Source organism: Oryctolagus cuniculus, chromosome 16 (genome assembly GCF_964237555.1).
Source record: "Oryctolagus cuniculus chromosome 16, mOryCun1.1, whole genome shotgun sequence".
NCBI lineage: Eukaryota > Metazoa > Chordata > Mammalia > Lagomorpha > Leporidae > Oryctolagus > Oryctolagus cuniculus.
The window spans coordinates 2976749-2990682 of record NC_091447.1 but is presented as its reverse complement, the minus strand read 5'-3'; the positions used below and the strand labels follow the sequence as shown (position 1 = coordinate 2990682).

General features: G+C 43.3%; 1 pseudogene; it reads right to left on the bottom strand.

Annotated features, from left to right (window-relative positions):
* Window positions 1-165: 165 nt before the first annotated feature.
* LOC138845788 (PABIR family member 2 pseudogene) lies at window positions 166-2403 on the bottom strand (annotated as a pseudogene).
* Between the last annotated feature and the right edge of the window lie 11531 nt (window positions 2404-13934).

Here is a 13934-nt window from a genome sequence, read left to right as displayed (position 1 = left end):
GTTCAATCAGAAATTTTTTCTTCTTTTTTTTCTTTTTTTTTTTTACTAAGAGGGATAATGTATTAAGTTGTTCACTAACAGTCAGGGCTATGCTGATCAAGTCACCGTTTCTCATAGTGTCCAAGAAATTTCTTCTTTTAAAAATTAGTAATTTATACTTACTAGCATGTATACTATTTATAGTTCAAACAGCTTCTTAAAAGCAGAATACAAAACAACATTGACTTTTTCAGCTCATAAAAGTATATTCATAGATATTAAACTGCCTTTACTAAAAATGCAGTAATACCAAGAACTGGCTTTCCATCTGGTGGCAACACAATAACCAAAACACCAATCACCACACAACAAATCAAACAAATCCAATGACAAAAAGGAATCAGAAAAAAAGCAGCGATTGAAACAGTATGTGGCAATCACACACATAAAGCCCCCTTTCCACCCTACCTAAGGATACACATCCCTGCCAGCACAGCCTTGTACCCCAAGGAACCTGAGGCCTCAAAATACCACCCGAGACACTGATAGCTCCGTGGATGATTTTGTACACAGTGGTTTGTGTGTAAATCACATTATTCATTCATTTGTAGATGCTCCACACATCAAGGCTGGAATTTCTTCTCCTTGATAACACCACCTAGAAATATCAACAATATTTTATATATTCCTTAGTGCAACAGATTTGCAGGGAGAAATAGCAACGGGGGCATCAAAGTCCTAAGAACCTGGGATGTGTAAGACAGGCATCCTGTAAGTCTATGCACATTCTCAACACTAAAGTCAGTCTTCACTTCATACACTCCAACACAAGGAAGCAATCAAGGTAGGAATGAAAAGCAGCTATGTGTTTCTTTACCTCTGTGAGAAATGGCAAGGAAGCAGCTCAAACAGGAAAGGGAAACAAAACAATGTACTTGAAGCTGATGTAGGAAAAAAATTATATCATCAAAGCAATTTGTGTATTACTGTGAAACAAAGCGATTGAAAACTATGTAGTCAACAGAGAACAAAAAAGAAATCCTTAAAGCAAGAGAATTTCTGATCAATTCTGTCATATCACTGCTGGGAAAGAGAATCATTATAGAAAATACACATCGGTGTCTTCTTCAAATGTTTAGACTTGAAAATAGGTGCTCTTTGAGGCACTAAGAAAAATATATTCTCTAAGCAATCAAACATGAGTTTTTGAGATTCAGTTACCAGATCCAAAATGAGATCAGCAAAAATCAGGTATTAGTAAGATCACTACATTTGCAAAATGGAACTTTAGAGATGCCAAAACATAACAACACCAGAATGGTGGAAATCTGAAACTTTAATCCACATTATGGATCAAAGTTCCCTGCGTTCCTCACTCAGTGTTCTGTGTAGGAAACAGCAGTTTCAAATACGGAATCAGAAATGGTTAAGTCACTTGGGTGAGAGACCATCCATCAAGATGAACGAAGAACAAGAATTGGTGCATGCTACTGAAGACTGCGGAAGTGCTGCCTGTAGCCAGTGACTCTGAGGACAGCCACTGCTGCTACTACTGCCATCCAACGCATCAGAACATGAACTGACATCAGACAATTTTGCAGCATCTGGAGCCAGCATATTGGTAGTGCCTTGGAAGAGTCTCTCGGGCTGGCTCTCCATCTCCATTTCACCGTTTCTCTTCAGAGGACCAAGAACACTGGGCCTGATGCACTTGACTGGACTCTGGCTCCTGCAGGAGAATCATCTTGGACTGGGAACAGGACTTGGTGGCAACCCGCTGCTCCTCACAAACATCTGTAAGGATGGTGAAAAGCATTGCTTTCCAAATCCTCAGGTAGGTGAAGGTGCTGGAGAGACTGGAGTGAAGTCAGTTCTCTTCGGAGAATACAATTTCTCTTGCTTGTCAAAATCGCTATCACTCAGGCTCCAGCTCTCACCCCACGATTGGCTTATCTGCATTGCCGCTTGTACTTCCCTTTCCTGTGCAGTGTCTCTGTTCATAACACCCAGGCCTTCCTTCCTTTTGATTTGATGCAGTCTGCTATTAGGACTACGATTAGGTGAGGAAGGCAGCAACTTCGTGCACAGACTAGGAACGTGTAGTTCAGGCCTTTGAGGGGCTGTTTGATTCCATTCCAGATGGATTCCAAAGATGAAGGAGCTGTGATGGCTCATAAATGTTGTACTATTCGTCCGAGCTCTAAAAGTATAAGGCTCAGAAACCTGTGAGAAGTCACTGAGCCCATGGATCAGGGGAGCACTGCTGGATCTCCTCAGGGTGCCCCCATCACATGTGTCAGGCTCAACGTCCAGCTTCATTTTCCCCTGAGCCATGTCGGAGATGTGTAGGCAGGCACAGCGGGTACAGCTCAGCTCCTGGTGCTTAGCTATGGACTCCAAGACTCTCACCGCAGGACTGAGCTGCTGGGGGCAGAGGCTAAGGGGCGGAGGCTCGGGGTGGGGGGCGAGGATGGGGCAGAGAAAGCAGAAGAGGAGGGAAGGAGGATGCTGATGAGGAAGACAGGACTGTGCTGCCAGAGGGGAGAAAGATGGAGAGGTTGTGGTGGAAGGTGACAGAATGAAGAATTCGGAGGAGAAAAGAAGAGGAACGGGAGGGAAAAGGCAAGGGAGGTGAAAGGCGAGATGGACAAGCAGGAAGGCAGGGAGTATGAAAGGCAGAAGGCAGAGGGGGGGAAGGAAGGAGGAAGGGTGGCCAGGGGCTAGAGGAGTCGGGGATGGGGGTGGGAAAGAAGGAAGAAGAGTAGGGAAGGGGACAGGGGGAGAAAAGGAGGAGGCGGCAACTAGGCAGTGGCGGAACTCAGGCTGCTATTTTTCCTGCTGGCCAAGGACCTCAAGCGGGGCCCGGCTCACACACACAGCGGCAGCCCGGGCAGCGTTAGCACCAAGGACCTAAGAGTCGGGCAGGGCCCGACCAGGACGCCTCGGTAGCAGCAGATCCCCATGCTCAGGACCCGTCCGCCATGCTCAGGGACCCGGTCCCGGTTGACTTCTCAGCCCTGGAATCTGTGCTTCTTCCCTTCCCTGCCCCCTTCTACCTCTAGGACAGGGTGGGGTTCAGAGGAGAGTTCAGGCCCTTTGTTCCCTGCCGCGGTGCCTCCTCTTCCTCTTCTGGGTTCTAATGGCCCGGAGGAACCCGTTGGTGCCAACACCAACAAAACCTGCTGTCTCTTCCGCCTCCCACGCTTCCGAAGCGGGAGCCTCAGCAGGGCCAGTGCCTCCGCGTCTGGGCACCCATTGAGTCCGATGTATTGGTTTTACGCTAATGATGCCAAAGTCTTTGAAGTCTAATCCCTATGAGTTTGTCCACTTTATTTCTTGTTTACCTTCTAATGTCTAATATGAAGTAAGTGCTCAGTAAGCACTGAGTGAATGTACAGCTGCCATGATGACGGTGCAGCCCCAAGGACTCCTGTGTCATGCTGTGCGTAATTTCCTCTCATACAATTACGCCTTCCCCACCTATCTTTCTAGGGATTTCGCACACACAACAGGATTATAAAAGCTCGTGAGAGCCAGTCTTGGAGAAAAGACGGGAAGAAAGTAATTTTTTGAGTGCCTACTCCTTGCTCCCTGTGTCCTTGTATTAAGTCTTCAGAATGACTTTTTGTATGAATTATGACAGCAAAACTGTCACAGTCCAGAGAATGCCAGGCACGTGGAAATCTCAATATGTTGTCCTTTGATAAATGAATATTTTTGAATGCTGTTTTAATTGAAAAGCAGAAGACAGAAAGCATGAGAACAGGGTGACATCATTTCAGTTTTACTAGAAGCAGTGGAAGGAAAAGCACATCTTGTCTGTCTCGGAGCCTGGGGCTTCCCATCACGACCCTTGCAGCAGCCACATGTGTGATAGTTCAGTACTGTGGACATCGTTTAATAAATAGATCTAGTTTTATTTGACCTCAGGAGCATGACTTTGTGTCTGTCCCCTGAACAGAGTACCGATGACAGTATCTGTTCTGTTGCTGACTGACAGTCTGATTCTTGGAGTCACATTCCCAGACTGTGCTGCATCCAGGTGAGTCCCATCGATGCACATTTCAACACCCACTTTCCCATAAGGATACTTCTAAGAAGCAGCAATGATGCATGGCATTCTGAAAAACTACATGAATTTGACCGCCTGTCTTTTATTGTGCCACCTGTTAAGGGATAAACTGGGCCTTGACTTATCATTGAATTTGAAGCTTTACCAAGTGACTTGGCTCAGTCATGAGAATTTAATCCAAGTATATTCTATTTTCAGTATGCTATGTCAGTGCCATATTTTTAAAGTACAGCACACACAGACCAAGCAATGGAAACCTCACTTAACCCACTGTTGCCAGCCAAAAGGCAGCTCTGGTTTGGCATACCAAGGGTCTGTGTTACATGTGGTTATCAGATTAATAATAAGTGTCATGGGGCTGGTGCCATGGCGCACTAGGTTAATCCTTCACCTGTGGCGCCTGCATCCCATACGGGCACCGGTTCTAGTCCTGGTTACTCCTCTTCCAGTCCAGCTCTCTGCTGTGGCCTGGGAGGGCAGTGGAGGATGGCCCAAGTGCTTGTGCCCCTGCATCCGCATGAAAGATCAGGAAGAAGCACCTGGCTCCTGGCTTCAGATCGGTGTAGCTCCGGTCGTTGCAGCCATTTGGAGAATGAATCGACGGAAGGAAGACCTTTCTCTCTGTCTCTCACTGTCTGTAACTCTACCTATCAAATAAATAAATAAAAATCTTTTTTTTTTGACAGGCAGAGTGGACAGTGAGAGAGAGAGACAGAGAGAAAGGTCTTCCTTTTCCGTTGGTTCACCCTCCAATGGCCACCACGGGTGGCACGCTGCAGCCGGCACACCACGCTGATCCGAAGGCAGGAGCCAGGTGCTTCTCCATGTCTTCCATGGGGTGCAGGGCCCAAGCACTTAGGCCATCCTCCACTGCCTTCCCCGGGCTACAGCAGAGAGCTGGCCTCGAAGAGGGGCAACTGGGAAAGAATCTGGCGCCCCGACCGGGACTAGAACCCGGTGTGCCGGCGCCGCTAGGTGGAGGATTAGCCTATTGCACTGCGGCGCCGGCCAATAAATAAAAATCTTTAAAAAACATAATAATATAACATAATAAGTGTCATGCAAATCCCTAAAAGTAGAGAAGTGCCAGCCGGTGCCATGGCTCACTAGGCTAATCCTCTGCCTGCGGCGCCAGCACCCCTGGTTCTAGTCCTGGTAGGGGCACTGGATTCTGTCCTGGTTGCTCCTCTTCCAGTCCAGCTCTCTGCTGTGGCCCGGGAGTACAGTGGAGAATGGCCCAAGTGCTTGGGCCCTGCCCCTGCATGGGAGACCAAGAGGAAGCACCTGGCTCCTGGCTTTGGATTGGCGCTGTGCGCTGGCTGTAGTGGTCATTTGGGGGGTGAACCAACAGAAGGAAGACCTTTCTCTCTGTCTCTCTCTCTCACTAACTCTGCCTGTCAAAAAAAAAAAAATAGCAGTGCCAGTTTTGATATAGTATGCCTAGGAAAAACAATATAAAAGTCATCTTTTCAAGGCTATTTCCTTTAATATTCCAAGATACTGTTAAATGATAGAAATAAATTACACTGGCTCAGTTCTAAATAGCACTGCAAATCGAGCAAGTGGCTGCACAGTTCACCTTGCGCTGGGTAGCCTCGCTCCAATTTAAACTTTATGAGCTGTGCCTAGTTCAGGCTGAGTACTCTGCGAAGCATCTGGGATTCTGATTTGGAGTGTGAATGGGACAGCAATAGAGTGAGACCTGGAGTGCTGCCTGCTACACTTCTGATACTACTCAAGTCTGAAAGATATCATGAGTTCCTGTGTTTATCCAAATAGTTGTCAGGAAATAGAATATTAGTCACACTTTAGGTGAGCTCAATAAGAAGCAAAGTTTTAAGTAAGATAATGAATATAATTTTAATCAAACTTTAATCATATGAGTATCAACATAGCATATTGCCAGAACTATCATTTATGTAAAATGCTTTTAATTCCATTTTGAAAATACATTCAATGACTTAAAGAGGAAATTCTGTGTTATAAATAAATGTAAGTGAATATTCTGTATTACTTTAATTTAAGCTGATGGTAATTTAAGAATGAATACAACAAAATAAAATGTCATTAAATATTTTAACTAATAAGAATATCTTAAATAAAAGTTAATTAAAAACTAATTTATACAATGTGTGACTGAAAAAAATTCCTGACTGTTGTTCTGTGGAGATGAAGATAAGTGCTTTTATTGTAAGATGTTCTGGTGTTTTCTTTTGTAGCAATTAGCACAGGGATACCAAACACCAGGGATGTGTGGCAGGAATAATCACACCATACCCAGAATGACTAAAAATTCTATAAAGATGGACAGTCACACTATGAATGGAGGGGGCACAGACCAGGCACAACCCTCACAAGACCCATGCAGCCATATCTGCCTCCTGCGTCACCTGCGTTTTCTAGGAAAGTGACATCTGAGTAATGTGTGAATTCAAAACGACTCAATCCCTGCTCTTACTTCATCCTCCTAAGTTGTCTCATGGCTGCCCTGGGGAAGAAAAAATCACAAAGGAGATTGAGGGGCCAGGGGTATCCATCACCTCCATAGCACCACATTGTTTGTGCCAATCCCAGTGGTGGAAGAGTGCCATCATCCTGTGGCCTCTGCTCAAGTCACATGAGGCATGGATGTCAGCAGCCACCAGCCACTTTGTCACCAAGAGTGTGGCATTTAGGCAAGAGAGGAGAACAGGGACAGGGGCAGAGACTGTCACACTTTTCCCATCACAGCTTGTATTTTAGAGGAAAAAGCTCATCTTGCTATGTTGTATGGGAGGGATCCAGGCCACTAGTGAACAGATAAAAACTGCAAGAAAGCAGTGTGTGAGTTTTGAAAAAGTATGAAGATTTGTGTTGCTTGAGTATGGAAAAACACATTGCTTGAGTATGGAGATGCATGATGGTTGAGTATGGAGATGTGTGCTTGAGTGTGCAGATACATGTTGGTTTGAGTATGTAGATGCATGATAGTTGAGTATAGAGATGTGTGTTTGAGTATGGAGACGCATGTTGGTTTCAGTATGGAGATGTGTGTTGATTGAGCAGGAAAGACCCTCCTATCCACCCTCACTTTTTTTCACATACTGACCCTCCCCTACCACTTCCTCTAAAAGCCCTAGTAAATTGCTCCCGAGGAGGTGGTTTCCTTGGAGAGTTGTTCCCACAGTCTCCCTTACTTGTAACAAGTAAGGAAGCATTTCCTTTATGCAACTCCACTTGAGGCTGATGATTTGGCAACACCCTGAGTGTACAGAGATTGTGTCTGCCAGCATGGAGACTGTCAGACTGGGCAGCAACTGCAAACAGTCCTGAATGCTTTCTAAGTGGCTCAGTGAGAAATCTGAACAGGTCCTGGTTCTCCCCCAAATCCTCTCTGCTCTCCTACAATGCCCTGTGACAATGATGGTTCATTTTAGGTGTCAACCTTACTGGCCTAAAGAATGCTCACAAAGCTGGAAAAGACTTGCTTGTGTTATGTTCATGAAGCTATTTCCAGAACAGATTCTCAGGTGAGTCTGAGTGCACCAAGTGAGAAGACCCCCTCCATGTAGGCAGCCCTGAGAAAAGGTATCCACCAGGTGAATTGGTCTCTTCCCTTGAGAGCTCACACACACTCTTCTGTGCACATCAGAACTCCAGGCTTGCTGACTATAGGACTCTAGGGCCTTCCCAAACAGACCTTTTCCCAGATATACAGGCGAAAATTTCAGCTTCTGACTGAGAGTTACACCTACAAATTCTCCATTTTGGGGGCTGTCAGGACAGAGTCATGATACCAGCACCCCAGTGTCTCCAGCCTGCAGATGATCTGTGGTGAGATTTCTATTCCCTTGTCACATGACTCCATTCCTGTCCTACTGGTTTTGTATCTCTGGAGACCCCAACTAACACAACAGGCAACAGAGAAAGACTGAACTAAAGGAGATAGTCCATTGTATCTCCTATTATCAGCTGACTCTTTCAGAAAGACTTGAAAATAAAATCTAAATTTGATATTCTCTTTTGCTACTTTTTCTATAGTATGGCTTTAAAATGTTGTAATGCTCAATTTTATACTTTTATTATTTTTTAATTGAAAGTTTCAGAAAGAAGGAGATGGGGAGAGAGAGAGAATCTTCCATCCACTGGTTCGCTCCCCATATGGCCACAGTGGCCAGGTCTTGGTCAGACCTGAAGCCAGGAGCCAGGAGCTTTTTCCTGGTCTCCCACATGGGTGCAGGGGCGCAAGGACTTGGGCAATCTGCTACTGCTTTCTCAGGCCATTAGCAGGGAACTGTATCAGAAGTGGAGCCCTGAGTCTTCAACTAGTGCCACATGGGATGCTAGCCTCGCAGGTGGTGGCTTTATCTGCTATGCCACAATGATAGCCCCTCTGTTTTTGTTTGTAAACAGAAAGAAATACAGGATCACACCTATATCAAATAATTCATCAGTGTGTAAAAGGGTAGTTAGAGAATGAGAACCCTGAGATCAAACTTGTTCTTTTTTTAATTTATATTTTTATTATACAAAGAGCAGATTTCATGTAGTTCATAGATACGATTCTGGGAATACTTGTAAACAACGTTTCACTGGGGCAGAACCACTGCCACTGTGCAGGCTGTTCTCAGTACTGTGCAAAGTGGTTGTAGCAGTGATGGTGACAGAATAGAGAGCATTTATGACCCATCACAGCTTTGGGGCCCTCATACAAAGGAAACCATGGCAGTCCTCAACTGTCATTATATACCAGTTCTAGTCCAGAGATACTCAGTATTTTTAATTTTTTTGACAGGCAGAGTGGACAGTGAGAGAGAGAGCAGAGAGAAAGGTCTTTCTTTGCCATTGGTTCATCCTCCAATGGCCACCGCGGCCGGCGCACCATGCTGATCCGAAGCCAGGAGCCAGGTGCTTCCCCCGGTCTCCCAAGCGGGTGCAGGGCCCAAGCACTTGGGCCATCATCCACTGCCTTCCCGAGCCACAGCAGAGAGCTGGCCTGGAAGACGGGCAACCGGGACAGAATCCGGCGCCCCGACTGGGACTAGAACCCGGTGTGCCAGCGCCGCAAGGCGGAGGATTAGCCTAGTGAGCTGTGGCACTGGCTGATACTCAGTATTAATGGATTAATTTACATGTTTTTGTTTCATTTGTCATTCCTCAGTGCCTCTTTGCAGCCAAGTTGTCATTGGCTGTATATGAAATCACTCTCTCAAATAAATTTGCATAAATACATCTACAATACAACTGACTGGGGGGTTACTATCAAGGAACATACATGTATTTTAGGAGAATTTTCCTAGTTTGTCTTTTAAGTTCATTTTGGCTGCCTTTCTTACCTTTTCTGGATTATATACGAACTTCTCTCTCTTTCCTGAATTCCTTGGTACCTATTGAAAATGCTACTCAGCAGTGTGAATACTGCTTTTCTTTGTCACCAGATTTTCCTGGATAAGTCACCTAAAGTGATATATTCACTTTTAATGAGAAATGAACTTTCCAGCCAATAACTTTAAAAAAATTCCCTTTTACTCAGTTCAGTTGAAATGCATGCTATCAGAAATCACATCTTTATTTCAGTATGAAAAAAATTCTAGTAGAATATTGAGCCATTTATAATAAGTTGAGAATGGCAGTTCCTTTAAGACACTAATTGAATTTATCTAGAGATACCACTCATTTGAGCAAAGTTAACATCATGGCCATGACTTACTGCCTCAAAGAGGAAGAAGGTAAAAGACAGAGTTATTAATATAATAGGAAGTAAATGGAGACATCTCAAAATTGGCTAACCTCAGAACAGTTAAGATGGGATGAATTACCAAAAACATACCACAAGTCACAGAGCTGAAGATTCATTCTGACATATTCAATGTGTCAGAGATAAAATGTTCAGTACATGAACTAGAAAATAAACATTCTTGAAAAGAGAATTTCTAAGAAAAAATTATAATATTGTTAGAAAATATTACAAATAAGTTTGATTTGCAATTTGGTTTAAATTTGCTGGTAGTTTAAACTAAGTTGATAAACATTTCTTATCTTAAAAAGAATATTGAGAAAAACAAAGATGCGGACAAAAAATGACCAGAAGAAATCATGAGTTTATTGATGGATTAAATAAAAGTGAAAGTTCAAGAGTGCCAGGTACTTGAGTAAGGTTGGGCGATGGTTGGAGCTGATACAAAGCTAGAATTTTCCAGAAAGACTCTCTCCTCTCTTTGCTGCTGGGCTTAGAGACTTTTGCCTTAATGTAGGCATAATCTGGGTTCATGATCTATCCCAAGTCATGGGTGCACTTACTAACTGAACATTGGACAGTCCTAGAGATAGCATGGTTATTATTATTTATGTCATAGTATGATAATAAACCCAAACAGTTGAAAAGTCCTGGGAACTTGTATGCTTCAACATTCCCACCTTTATTTTCACATACATAAAGCTGATGTACTAACCTCTTGATGGAGAAGAGATATCTACCTGGACACAGTAGAAGTAGAATCTGCAAGATTTGGAAATAGAATGCTTATGGTAGTAGAAGGATGGGAGAAGGGAAGATACAATAGAGTCTAGAAATATTCTGACTCTAAGAACAACCAGCTTCACAAAAGTAGAGATATAGGAATGATTTTCAGCTTTGGTGATGGTGCTATATGAATGGCGAACAAGAAGGAGCACCCATGGCTCGGGACTTACATGCTCTGTTTTGACAGTGTGTGAGTATTCTAGTGGGGATAGTCAGTAGTCAATTTACACTCAAAAAAGACAACTCGAAGGAGGTAACATTTACACTGGGTCACAAGGAATGAGAAAAGCCAAGAAAAGTAGCAGGGTGGAGGTCAAAATGAGCTTCAAAGTTGCTGAGTTCCTTTGCGATGCTGACAGTAGGGCCACAAGGGCTGAAGTGAAGGGGGTAGGAGCAGGTAGGTTTGCTTTTGGAGTAAGATACTCAGCAGCCAGCTCATCAGATACACTCAAAGTCAGTTTGCGTCTCAGCTGTTCCACTTCTGATGCTGTTCCCTGCTAATGGCCTGGGAAAAGCAGTGAAAGATGGTCTACATTCCTGGTCACCTCTCACACACGTGGTAGACCTTGCTGAAGCTCCAGGCTCCTGGCTTCAGCTTTCCTGTTGCAGATATCTGGGGAGTGAAGCAGATGGATATCTCTGTCTCTCCCTCTCTCTGTAATTCTGACTTTCAAATGAATAAACAAATCTTTAAAAATATTATTTTTATATATAATTATTTATTTATATATTTATTTATTCACTTCATACTCATCTTTGCACTTAGCACATCACTAAAGTGATGATGTACTGATTCTATGAACATGAAAAAGTAAATAGTCGTGATCATACCTGCTTGTAAGACAGGTGTTCTGGCATTTAGTGTGGAATCAGTGTGAGATAGCTGGTCTTAAACATGAGTGGAAGAAATTATTGCAGAAGTGAAATTTGTGACTTCAGAATGATCTGAGTTTAGTTGATGATTCCTTTAGGATTGGTATGCTAAATTCAATCAGATGCATACTTATTGAGAAAATGAAAGAGGATGGAATACCACTCAATTTGGCTTTTTGTGGTCTAAAATCTCCGTGCTCAAATATTTTGTTTGCTACTGTACCATATACATCAAGGAAATATTATCTAAAATTCTCCTTTTGAACAAATTACTTGGGACAAAACCTTGCTTACTCAGATCATATTTATTGAATATCGTTCCCAGACAATTCTAAAGGCTACTACATATATAAGCCTTTTCCTCTTGAACTCATTTGAAACGCAGCAAGCCTCCCCACATCAGCTTCTGTCTAGCTTTCTTTAAATTGGTGTATTCCCCTGTTAAAGCATGTCTTCTTAATTCCTCCCCTTTCAAATAATTTTTCCTTTAAATTTATTCACAAAACTATTAAAATATTGTTTATTAGCAAGTCTATGATTTCCCTGTTTAATAACTCAGTGCCAACCCTTTGATCACAGTTATTGGTTTTGCTTTAAAAGTACCTTTAAAAATCCATTTATTTACTCTTATTTTATTTGAGAAGCAGAGACACAGAAAGGAAAGAGAGAGAGGGAGAGGGAGAGGAGGAGAGAAAAAGACATCGCTTCCACCTGCTCATCAACTCCTGACGTGCTTGTAAGAGCTGGGACCTGGCCTGGCTGAAGCCTGGGGCTCAGAATCATCTGCTCCCTCCCAGGGTGGCACTGGCAGGAAGGTGGATCCTAAGCAGAACCAGGACTAGAACCCAGACACTCCCATACAGGATGCATGTGTCCCAGGGGGTGTCTGCACCATGCCACCAGTTCCTGAAATGTGTTTTTTGTGCCTTTTCTATGTACTGAATCTAAGGACAGCAAAGGCAGTAGAGGCTCTGACTTCAAGACTGCACCTGCCAATGATTAAGCATAAGCTCCAGGGCCGGCGCCATGGCTCACTTGGCTAATCCTCCACCTGTGGCACCGGCATCCCATATGGGCGCCGGTTCTGGTTCCGGTTGCTGCTCTTCAAGTCCAGCTCGGCTGTGGCCCGGGAAGGCAGTGGAGGATGGCCCAGGTGCTTGGGTCCCTGCACCCGCATGGGAGACCAGGAGGCGGCACCTGGCTCCTGGCTCTGTATCACCGTAGTTCCAGCTGTGGTGGCCATTTGTGGGGTGATGCAATGGAAGGAAGACCTTTCTGTCTCTCTCTCTCTCACTGTCTAACTCAGTCAAATAAAAAAAAAATAAGAATAAGCTCCATCTAGGAGGGCATCCCCTTCCAATGGGGTTTTGGAGCAGAATCACCAAACTCCTTCCCTGCCTCCACATTTCAGAGGCAGAAGATGGGCCTCTCCTGGAAATGATCTCAGAGGGGAAGCGGTGCCTATGTTTTCTAGCAGGAATTAACAGGGAGAAACAATAAGCCCCAGTCCTTGCTCAGTTCTTGCTGTTGTCCCCATCTGGGAAGTGCCCTAGTAGATAGAAGAATTCTCTCTCTTTCCCTGCATTCTCTCTCTCTCTCTCTTTGTCTTCCAATAAATAAATGAGTTTTTAAAAATTTTAAGTATATAACTAACTCTGTGCATCTTTACAACTGAATACACTTATGGAACCACCAGACAAGAGTAGACACAGTTTGTTACGCACACCCAGGGAGCTTCCTGTTTGCCTCTCCCAAGTAATCCCTTTCAAGATCCCTACCTGTTTTCTCACATTTCACATAGATTACAACAAGTACAAAGGAAAATATGCACCCTTTTGTAATGCAGCGCATGCCCCCAACAGGATACTTTTAAGATTAAATTTTATTTCCTGTTTACTTTTAAAGGTATCAAAGGACTCTGCAGAGAGTATTGTACTACCATTGCTTGGGTGTGTTGATAATCATGACCAATTTCTTTCTCATTCCAGACGAAGAAAATAAAATATAAAGAACACATACAACTTCAAATATCCCTCTGTTTTTTCATGTAGAGATGAATGTGGAATTAAATTTTTAAGAATAAACTACTTTATACTAATATGTGTCTGTCCTCTAAATAAAAAGCTTTATATCTGCAATCCAAACAACACAAACAACAGCCAAGAACCCAGCAGTGATTTTAAATGCATGAGAAAACAAAATTTCAAGTATACAGCATTCCTATTGTGTGTCTTCAACACTTATATATTTAACATATAAAGATGTGGGGTGTGTTTTTTATTCTATCATTTTACTGAGAGCAGTGGAAAGAAAGTGACACCCTAAAGTAGAAGCCAGATTTTTTTGGCAGTATTTTGAGATGAGATTTGTATTTTGAAGCTGCTGAAAACTTTCAGTTTAATAAATTAGGCCAATTACTCTTTTTTTAGGCTCAGTAATCTTAAAGGCTCAAGAAACTTGGTACTAAAATTCTTTCTTTTCCTTGTGTATTTCTATATATCACATACC